Here is an 11,646-nt window from a genome sequence, read left to right on the forward strand (position 1 = left end):
ATTACTTCACATTTTTACAGAGGATGATGAACCCTAACCAACCAAAAAAACACCCCAAGAATACACCCACTAGAAAGGGGTCACACTCAGGAAGGGCACTTTATTCCAACTGCACCTGCCTTCTCGCTGTTGCTGGGGCTTCAGCAGCACTGGGAGTGCCAAGGGGATGGGGTGCAAAGAAGAAAGTTTCTTCTAGTTTTGTATTCCTGAATTTACCTGCCTTTGTCATGGCAAGTCTTACACTCAGTGTTTCTGCCACTTAAGCCACACTCTTGTCACTCTTGTCAGCTGTACTCCTTCCTGCCTCTCGCTGTCATCAGGCAGAATTCTGTTGGAAAACACTTCCCAGTGGAGAAGTCCCATTTCCTGATTTCTTAAATGAAGAACTAAATGACAGAGCTGATATTTTTGCTAGTTTGGCTTTTTTTTTTTTTTTTTTTTGTTTGTTTGTTTTTTTGTTTTTGTTTTTGCCTTTTTTTTTAATAAAAATAAAGTGGAGTGCAGTTTGTTGTGGTTTTGTTTGTTTGTTTGTTTGTTTTTTGTTTTAGTGGAATAGTCTTAGCTTGCTTTCTTTGAGGTTGGATGACTTCTTGTCCTGAAACACACACCCTCAGATCTCACACTGATGGTATAGGGGTTTATCCTTGAATTAGGTGACTTTAAGACATTTGGCAAAGCTGATCCATTTCATAGGGATGAAACACTGAGAGGAAATACAGCTAGTGGAAAAGTGATGATTGAAAGATTTTTTTTCCTTCCCAATAATTACTTAGAATAATTAAGCATGGTTCCTAAATGTAGATTAAGATCCACAAGCACTATACAAATTGATAAATGCAGAAAAAAAAGAAAAAGAACTTCAAAAAGTCTTCAAAGGTGTTTGAATCCCTCCCAGAGGAAGATTGTTCTCTTATTGTATCTGGTAAATACTAATGAAATCCCAGCTAACTTCAGCTTAGGCCCTGTATCAGCAAAGAATATATGACAGGACATCTGGCACCCCATCTCAGTTCTGCAAATGGCCATGTGTAGGTTTTGGCTCTGTGTCTGTTAAAAGTCACATCAGACTTGAGTGTAACAGGTCTTAGGCTAAATTTTAGGTGCTAAGAGTAGAATTTACCCTTTTGCCTCTGGTACAGTAAATCTATGAATAGGAAACCATGCCCTTTTCTCCCTTTCCTCTGCTCTAGAATCAGCAGAAGCAAGAATTGTCACTCTCTGGAAAATAAGAGATCTTATGTACAGATATGAGAATTTGCACTAAAGCATCTATTTGTTATCAATTTGTAAATCAATAAACCTTTACAATGATTTATCAAAAGAGCAATGTTTTAGAAATGTTTCTGACATAAACTCCTAAAATTACGGTCTGTTTTGGTTTGGAACAAAAAAGATGTTTTTTAATTTTTCACTGTTTAAGTTTTACCCATGATTCAAATTTGTCACTAGCATACACTAGTGTGTATGGCTTCACTGCCTTCAGTGCAGTCACATCTCTTCAGGTTTTCTGCTAATTTAAGAGCCCGAAGTTAGAAATCAAAAGCTGGGTGGGCACCTGACTTAAACAATCTTGCTCTCAAATGCTGAACCTGTCTCACTCTCATTTACAGCAGGAAAGGGATTAGCACCTAGGTGATAATAGATAATGCTTCTATTTAGGAATAAAAATAGCTTCAAAGTTTGGTCCCTTATTACAAGAGCTACAATAAAATAAAGAAGATAAAATTCCTTTCAAAATAGATAAAATTATTTCTTCAAGGCTGTTCAAATAAGAAACTCTGACCCATATGCTTTCCTCTTCAAACTATGAATACCAGATTCAAAGATGAAGCTACTACAATCCTTTGGAAAAAGAATCAAAATACTGCAACTTTAAATTGCCTGATAGTCAATACACAACCCTTCTGAAAGGTTATGTTGATTTTGTTTTAAATAAGGAAGCACCTAAGTGCCTATGATTTTGGATTGAATTTAGTCAGCATTTGTCCTGAAAAAAAATTTACATGAAGAAAATTTCCCTCCTTGTAACTTTCTATACAATATAACTCATGCTATATCTTAATAATATATCAAAATACACCCCATGAATCACTGGAAGCACTGCTCCATTTATACCTGATGTAAATTACAACCAGAAGTGGACTTAGCACCTTTTAGAATTACAGGTGTAAACAGGAAGAAGTCATTGTAAGGTCAAGATTTTTTAATCTTTCAGAATACAGCAAATTAATTATTTGGTTTATTTTTTTTTTCTCAGCAAATTCAAAAGTAAACCTCCTTGTCAAGAAAATGAATGCTTAGCATTTATACAAGACTTCATAAATTGATACAAAGCATGTGTAAGCATGTCAGTCCTTCTACAACCCTGTTCTCAGGATATTGAAAGACCCCAAGATTGGGCCATTGAAGTGATTCAATGGAATGACATAATCCAATGCCAAAGACTAGCTATCCTTTTTCTCCTCTGGGTTTCCTGAGCTATGTATGTACTGACTTCTCTGGGACAAGATGTGCTCCACACTCAGCACAATGGAACCTCACGGTAAGGAAAAGAAATCAAAGTGCTGATATTTGTGGAGCCACTTTGGTCTTACACCAGCACACCTAAACTCAGAGCTGTCCTTCCATCCACAGCGAGCTCTACCTCTGGCGCTGCAATGATTCCACAAACATACACCACATCCAGCTGCATGTTTCCTGACAATTCTTAGGTGTAGCCATGCTGACCAGACAGAAAGGTGCCTGAAGGAACACTTCTGTCTTGAGTGTGGCCTGCAGGGGCAGGTACACTTCCATGAATACTCAAAGCAGAAAATAAGCACTCACAAAGTCTTAGAGGGGAGGGGAAATGAACTTTCTACAAGGGACCTGGCGCTCTGCAGGTGCTTTTGCAAATATAAAAAGTGAAGGGAGCATGCACTCCTCAGTGGTGAGAACTCTATGTTAAGTGTGAAAAGCAAGCAGCTTTACTTCCACAGCCACATTGGGGAAAGACCCGACAGTGCAGCTCCCACTTCTGTAAGCAGTCCCATGGCAGGAAAGGGACCCCTCACACTGCTCACTGCAGCAGCTGGCTCTGATGGAGCACTGGTGTGTGAGCACGTCTTGTGTCTGTGGTCTCTGACATGTCTCATTGGCTCCTCACCACACAGGCTTCACCTTTAGCAAACTAAAACTCCAAGCCAACAATCAAAACCATAAAAACCCAATCCATTTTAAAACCTAAATTGAAGTGAAGCTCCTAAAATGGGTCCTAGATTCAACAACCCAAGACACATAAAGATAAAAATAATAAATAAATTAATAAAGGAAAAGAAGGTTGCAGCCTGAAAAACACAGAAAACTACTATAGTCCTTAAAATACCTGACAGGAGAATTTGCACATTAAAAACAGGTTAGGAATGTTATCATCATATATGTCTCATCAGTCTTTTGGGGTTTAAGCTGGAAGATGCAGCTGCAGCTGCAACTATAGTACAGCTGCATTTCTAATTGCACCAAAGGGTCTCAACCTAAAGGAACCAAGCCTCTTGTATTCATGGAAGTCGTGGAATATATAGGGCAACAACCAAAGAAGAGATGAATAAAGACACCTTTGTAAAAGGATTTAACATTTAGCTTCATTGTAAACCAAAGCTAATATATATATATATATATATATATATATATATATATATATGCTTGTAGCTTCATGTACAAATGTGCTAAATATGGTTAAACATGCAACAGGAAGACTGTTGAACATGGAAAGAAGGTAATCTGTATTGTATTACCAATCTTCAAATACTTTAAGAAAACTGCTAGAATTCTACAAACTCATTTTAATTAAAAGCATTCAATATCTCAGCAAGCAGCTGATAATTAGCTTTATTATTGTAATTTAATATGCTACACTTCACAATCTCTGTGAATGACTCTACTTTAGAACCATTTTAATTCTATTTTTAATTTCCGCCTCATCACACAGCTCAATGTAAATAATAACTACCAAGGTGAGGGGTGGTCCTTTCTGAAAACTGAGAGTCGTAATGAGCACTTCCATGTCTTTCCATTTTTTGTTCAAAAAAATCAAAACAAATACCTCCAGGTCCTTTAAAGGACTGCATTAAAACAGAAAAAAGGTTAAAACTAAGTGGATCAATTTCTTTCCCTCTGCACTAATTCTGTATTCAGCATTTTCTACATAGTCAAGGGAGATGTTTAGTTTATTCAGTCATTTCTCTATTCCTGCCTAGTGTAAATGCTGGTTAACTACACGAATTGACAATACAATTATGAGCATACAGTGAAATTTCAATGGAGAGCTCCTGTCTGCAAAATGAAGGAAGCACTGTAATTCAACACACAAGATTAAGAAAAGAACTCTGCTAACAGTGCAGATGTGAAACATTTAAATGTCTGGCACATGTAAAATTAATTTCTGTATAAGGGAACAATTGTAAGGGTGTAAAAAAAGTTGTTTCAAAGATCCTACTTAATTTTCAGTTCTTTGGGAATTCTTTTTTCAAATCACTGACAAATGATAAAAAGTGCATCTTGTATCATATATGTGTTTTCTCTATGTGCTCCTCCTAGCATTTTCTCTGCTTGAGCTATATTTATGTAACAATTCATTGCTAAAGGAGATAATAAAAAATCCATTCTTTTATTGACTTTATGTGCAAAATACTGGACTTGATATCACTGCAAATATGAAAAAGGTTCTTCCTTCAAGTTTTTGAATTGCAATCAGAGTAATTATAAATTGTTTCCACAATATGAGAAAAATATGAAGGTAATTTTCCTAATTAAGGGCAAGTTTTATTCACTCATTAAACCCTGTCACCTTTATTCACTAAAAATCAAGCGGAAAAGTGGAATAAATTCACCAGGACAAAGAAAATGCACACCCTTCCATCTTATAAATAAACCGACTATAAAAGGTGAGGGGTGTAAATTAAAGCACTCAATCTAAGAACACAGCATATTCTCAAGTGGCCAAACGGAGCTCTTGGATATTCTTCCAGAGCTCTCACTCAAGGGGAGGCAAACAGCAGAAGAAGAACTGTACTTTTTGCATATATCTATTTATCTGATTTAAAAAGCGTAGGATGTCCCCACCACAGTGTATCTAAATATGCAATAGAGAGAACATAAAAGCACCTCTTTATGTCGAGAATTGTTATTGCCAAGTATACTCTATAATGTATCAGTAGTTAATTTGTCCGAATTATAGAAGGTTTCAGTAATTCTGCTTCATGATCACAGAGTTGTTTCCTAATTCCCCTCCAAACTGCTCAGGCTGTTACAGATTATTAAAGGACATTACCAGCCTGAATAAGCATATTAGAGATTGGTGTGATTTTTTTTTTTTTTTACCCTTAAATAACTCCTAAAATTAAAGCAAATTAGCAAGTTCCTCCATATCATATATTTTAGTTAACTCACTCTGCTTTTGCAAATATTTTGGGTCCAATCCACTATGGCCAATTCCAGCTTTATACTGCAATTGCTCTGCTGTTCTCAGTGAGTTGAAACAAGCAGAAAAATGAAGCAATTCAGTGGGGAATCTGATCTGTCTTACAGAGCAAGTTTCTCTTTCACTGAGAAAGCTAGAGCAAGTGGGATCAGAAGAAGAAATGTAAATCTTTCACATGAAATAAGCAAAATAAGCAAGAGAAGTGGACAGTTCCCATGGCTTAAAAAATACAATGATTCCAGTGTGACTGCTTGTCCAAACCTGCAGTCTGAATGGCTTTTGGAAGCATTTATGCAGGAAGCATGAGTGTGCCATGTAGTTCCCAAATCTGCATGGTTCTATCCCCAAGAATTTGCAATAGTACAAACAAAGCTGAGAACATGCATGTGTCTTTTCAGAACTAGGACCTACCTTTGCAGCCACCACAGCGTTGGTGGTAAACTGCTTAGTGCAAAACCCCCTGCTCTCTTCTTGTTCACCACCTTAAAGCATGGAGGAAGCTGTGTTCTGAAGGAGAAGGGTGAGGCAGAAGTTGTCGGGGTTTTAATAAAGATGCATTGCAACATACCTTAAGGGGTAAACATAATTCTGTTTAAATTTAGGGAGCAAGCAAAATTTTGTTGAGTTGTAGGTAGGTTTACGTACAGATTGATAAAGAGACAACAAGCCAGAGTTGACTTTGGAAGAAGGGAGTTTTCCAGCTGAAGTCAGTCCACTTTGCTGGATAGCCATTGGAGAGAGAAAACTCCTGCAGCTACTTTGGATGAGTGGAAGATATTTAAAGTAGCCTACTGTTTAAAAAAATGTCATAAAGCTGACAAGACAGAGGCTGTCTGCCTTGCCTCATATGGCATTCACACTCATGTCTCAACACTTTTCCACTCCAGTGTTGGGTGGGGGGGCAGCAAAAATAATCTTTGGATTACAGAAATAATACTAGTGAAGAATAGGTCTCTCCTCTTTTGACTCTTGTCTTGAGTTGCAAGCATTTTAAAAGGCTTCCATAGAATTATAGTCCCAGAAGACACTGATGAGAGTCCTTATCTTCAACTTCTCAACTGGCATAATGTATCCCCAGTGTTCTTTCTTTCTAAGTAATTTTATACTTGCTAGAAAAGTGATGTTTGTCACTTGGAAGGGGAATTCCAGGGGAGCCAGCAGTGCATCCTGCTTTCCTCTCACAAGGATGACAACATTTTCCAAAGATTCCATTATTGCTACACTAAATTCTACTATTTTACTATGATTTCTTTTTTGGTCTAATTCTATTACTTTTAATAATAGTAGAAAGTAATGACTGATCAAAATGTAATGAAGTACATATGTGAATCTTGACCAAAACCAAAAATTACTATGGATCCAGCTTTTCTTGCACATAAAACAGGAGAAAAAAAAATCCCACAAGCCTGCTATGGAAGTTTTTCCTGACAAAGAGCCACACAATTAGGCTGTGATCCATGACTTTCGATATCTTCTGGACTTTTTAAGAGAACATTGCCAAAAATGATCTGCCAGAACAGCATACAATTCATTATGCCCTTGTTTTTTGTTGCTGAAAATACAGACTGGACCCATTTCCTTGTTTTCTGCAAAATTGTGGTGTTAGTATAAGAAGTACCTTAGCTCAAATAAAATATGTCTGGAAATGTTTTTGGCTTCATTTTGGAGTTATCCAATTTTAATGATGAGAAAGAAGTTTTGCATTGCTGTAAAACTCCATGGATTGGTTATCCAGTTACATTTCTGCATTGCTATGCAGTGGAAGCGGCAAGCAGACCAGGTTTTTGGTATTAAGATCCACAAGGGAAAGGAAAACTGCTACAGTAATGCTGAGATGGAGACTATTGCATTTTTAAATGGCATGCTGAATGCAACACAAATGACAAAGATGTTGTTCATGTTTATAAAAGAGAGCAAGCAACCAGGTCATTTCTGGAGGGAGTACTGGCAGCGGGGAGCGGGGGTGGAAAGTCTGAGGTATATGACAAGCTTATCTCTCTAAGGCAATTCAGGAGTTTGGGACCTTCCACCTGCCACACCAAGGCGCTTCTCTCACTTATAGTTAAGTAGCCACCCTGAGAAATACTCAGCTGGGATAAAGGATGCATATAGGATCAATGCCTAAGCTTCTCCAGTTACTGGGAGCATGAAGGGCAAAGAGTCCTCTGCCCTGTCTTCCCATCATACGTTGGCCCAGAGACATTAGTGACTCTCTTCAAATACTAGGGTCCATCACTCCTTCCTGACTGAATCAGGACAGTCAGTACAATTTCATACTATGCTTCTGTGTTCCTGTCATTTCCCCTGCAAGCCATACCCAGTAGTAGAGGACTCTTGCAAGGATCAGTGCATTAGATTTGAAGTCCTGGATGCTGGGGACGTCCAGCATTGGACTTCCATTTACTTTAGTCTGGTCAGTCTCCTCACTCAGTACGTAAACCTGATTTCTCCTTGGCTTTTATCTTAAATTTACCATATAATTAGAGATAAAATTTCTATTAATATTTTTGCATAAACTTGTAGTATATAATGTTCTCAGTTTCACCTATTTTACTCAAAAAAAAAAAAAAAAACAAAAAAAAAAAAACCCAAACAAAAAAAACCCCAAACCCAAACCCAAGGAAAAATAAGAAAAAGAGCACATGAGTAGTCACCAATAATAAGATTTGTGAGAAAATCTTTAAGGTTGGAAGCAACTCTGATTAGAATCGAATAGAATAGGGGATAATAGAAACATGAACTACATAAAGTGCAGAGTTCTGCAGTATTTTGGACACTTCCCCTCTGCAGTTCTGCTACAGACAGCTATCATAAGGACATGAACTGTTTTAAGAGTCTTTGGTCTTGCACATGGTCTGTACTTGGTTTCTCATGTCTTCAGGCTTCAGTTTCAAAGGCTTTGACAAAAAAGTAAGGCATACAGCCATGTAACTAAAACTTGGTAGAGTTTTGCTAAGGATTGAGGGGGTGGGCACATAAGGCACTCTAAGCAGTATATCTTGTGGTTTTTATTCAGTTTTCTGACCAACATGAGTTAAAATCAAAGCAGACCATGACAATGTTAGAAAGAAGTCTATGCATGGGAGCAATGAAACTTTTTTAGAAAGGAGACACAGTATCAACTACTGTATCAGCTGTTGTATTAATCCATGAACGGGGAATTTTCATGGTAACATAGTCAAATCCATTAGCACTTTTTGGACTTACATTTTTCCTCAGTAACAAGGAGAACAAAGAATAAACAAAGTTACCTAAGTGCAAAAATTTTGCTTGGAAAATTCAGAAGCTAAAGCCATTGCATCCTTCATTTTTCTATTTCACTATGGCTTCAAACACCTTAAACTACGCAATTCACTAGCAAGATGAGAAAGCAGTGCCACAAGCCACTCAGAACATGCCCCTGCTTAGCTGATTCAAATAAAGTATTTCCAAGTATTTGAAAGAAATTTTAGTACTTACTTCTAAATGCAACATGTCAATATGCTTTTTCTTTACATTTCAATGACAATTTATAACGTTTAACAGCGAGTCATACTCCATGGTACTGCAGAGTGCGTGTGAGTTACAACTGATGTGAGCAGTCAACTGAAACTAACAAAGCGTGTCTTTTAAAGGATTTGGACCTTACAATGCATTACAGCTTCGAATTTTAAAACGAAACTATTACAGTCTAGAAAATGGGTTATTAATGTGAATGCACAAAATATAACCAGGATTATATTCCTGGTTTATTTAATTTGGGTAAGGTTTGGACATCTGGACAGTAAATGCATATCAATGTAACCTTGGTAGCATCCAGATATCGGAAAGAAAAATACGTAGTCAAGAAGGTCTAAATCCTAACTTCTAACCTCCGCACAAAGTCCTTGAAAACACTTCTTGAACTAAGATTAAGTGAAAGGGGATAAAAGAAAAAAAAAAAAGCAGGAAAGGAAAAAGATAGAAAGAAAAAGTAAAAAGAAATAACATTATATTCTTCTACAACAATTTCAATACTTTAAGTCAGTGGCCATACAGGTCTAAAAATTCTTGCATTCCACAAAACACTTTTTTGAGATAATTTGCAATCACACTACAAAATTTTCTGATACAGTACTATTAACTTTTAACAATCTTGGAAGCAGAATGCTTTGCACTATGTCTGGCAGCGTTACCATACCTTCTAAACCAAGGTAGAAAAGCAATCCAAGAAGTAATCAGGTTTCTTGAAGCACAAAATTAAAAGTTTCCTTAGAACCGACTGCTGCAGTGGGAACTCATTTCTTCACACACAGTTTCTAAGTGCATCTTCTTTAGCAACGACAGCAGAGAGAAACCGTCCCTTCACAGAGAGGGTAACTTTGCGGAGCAGGGTGAAAAAAACCCTCCAGCTGTGACAGGCTGTATGGCAAGGAGGAAAACTTCTGGTGCCACCGCTATTCGGAAGTCAGCAACTTCTCTAATGCCGTTCCCCTCAAGCGCACTGGGGCTGATAATTTTACAATTTCCTAACAGTTTTTACGACCTCCGTACCTGCCTCCCCTCTGCAAACTACAGGCGCAAGCACTCGGAACGCGGGCTTTGACTGAACCTATGTGCTGTGGCTGACTCGAGGAGAACACAGACCAATCCGCATTTGAATCAATGAATACCCCTTCTCGGCCAGCTCCTCATGGCTACTCATCTCTGAAATTTTAAGGAAACACTCTAAAACGCCTGGATTACACCCGAGCTGTATGTTCGGTTCAATGTTTTCAAATTGAAAAAAGAAGAAAAAAACGTGGGACAGGGAGAAGGGGGAGAAAGACATGGGATGGGATTGTATGGGGTGACCGGGCTCCGCAGTCTCCACTTAACGCGCCCGGCAACTTCTCCGCGGTAGCACCGGCTCCGCGGCCCCTCCTCGCCCGCGCACCGCCCGCGCCTGGCTCACCCCGGGGGCTGGAGCTGGTGCCCGCCCGGGACCCCCCGCCCCGCGGTACCTGTTATGCCGGGGCCGGGGCGGGCGGCAGCTGTGGCGGCGGCTGGCGCCGCTCCATGTGCCGGCGCTGCCCCGCGGGCGGCGGCTCCGCGCCCGGTCCCTCCCCCCCCGCGCGGCCGCCGCCCGCTCCGCACCCGCGCGCGCCCCCGCCCCACCGCTGCTTGGGACGGCGGCGGGAGAGCGGCGGCCCTCGGGACGGAGGGACATTTACCTGCTTTACCTGTTCCCGGGGCGCCCCGCCGGCTGCGCACAGTTGGAAGCGCGGGAGAGGGGCCGGGCTCCGCGCCGCCCCACGGAGGCTCCCGGGACCGGACTCATGCGGGGCCGGGACTCGGGTGTCCCCGCACGGCAGGCAGCTACCAGGCACAGCGACAGGGCCGAGAGTCACAGGCCGTCAGCTGCAGGCATCCACCTCCCGAGCAAAGGGGGCAGATCATCCTTCTTTACTTCAACTTAGTCTTTCGCATCCCGCGGAAAACGCGTCCCGCACTTTTGGTGCACTTGAATTTAACCGCCGGACCAGAACTTAAATAGCTTACTTAAAATCGGTGGCAGAGACAGAAGTCCAGACCTTACTCTTCAGTCCGGAGGGCACGTCAAACCTGATGGAAATTATTCATGCTTAAGAATTAAGCACACTTACAGTCTGTGGAGATGAGGATCTAATTTTTGGCTGTGCCTCAGTTCCTCATCCTCAAGATGTGGATAACAAATACTTCTTTTCTCACATCTTACCTTTATCTTTGCTCCCATATGACAAAAGTTTAGGCATAGCTTTATGCATGTGTATAAACTCATGGATTTAAAAAAAAAAAAAAGTTAAGCAATTAGGCATTGGAAAGATCAGGAGCTTAGAATGCAAGCTTTTTGAAACAGAAACTGTTTACTACTTCCTAAAAGTTTGTACACAGAACAAAAGTAGGTCTCCAAGGGTAAGCTGGACTTTTTTTAGAACAGAAATGGTAAAACTGTAGCTGGGGATTTATTTTAGGCACTCCTTCCCTCAGAGAAGCTCTGCAGATGTGACTGCTTTGTGCTTCACTAACTGGGATAGTGTCTGGGTATGTGTGAGATGAGCCACTGGTGAGACCTGGCGCTTCTCAATTTTTTGATTTTTCACACTGTATCTCTAAAGAGATGCAGAACTCTCCTTTTGTTGTAACTTATAATTAGACTTTATGGTTCTGATAGGGCTGAAACTCAGAGGCAAATTCTCATATTTATTCCA

The 11,646-nt window shown here is 39.8% G+C and overlaps 1 protein-coding gene across 2 annotated transcripts in view; it reads right to left on the reverse strand.

Annotated features, from left to right (window-relative positions):
* Nucleotides 1–10,492, reverse strand: part of IKZF1 (IKAROS family zinc finger 1) — a 69,135-nt gene extending 58,643 nt beyond the window's left edge. The window contains exon 1 of one of the 2 annotated variants that reach the window (XM_041411825.1): nucleotides 10,420–10,492. The gene's annotated coding sequence lies outside the window, so the exon portion shown is untranslated. Of the gene's footprint in view, nucleotides 1–9,617; nucleotides 9,952–10,419 lie in introns of those variants that run through there. The other variant, XM_041411826.1, reaches the window with a different exon arrangement.
* Between the last annotated feature and the right edge of the window lie 1,154 nt (nucleotides 10,493–11,646).

This window comes from Onychostruthus taczanowskii, unplaced genomic scaffold (assembly GCF_017590055.1).
Source record: "Onychostruthus taczanowskii isolate IOZ18803 unplaced genomic scaffold, ASM1759005v1 scaffold37, whole genome shotgun sequence".
Taxonomy (NCBI): Eukaryota; Metazoa; Chordata; class Aves; order Passeriformes; family Passeridae; genus Onychostruthus; species Onychostruthus taczanowskii.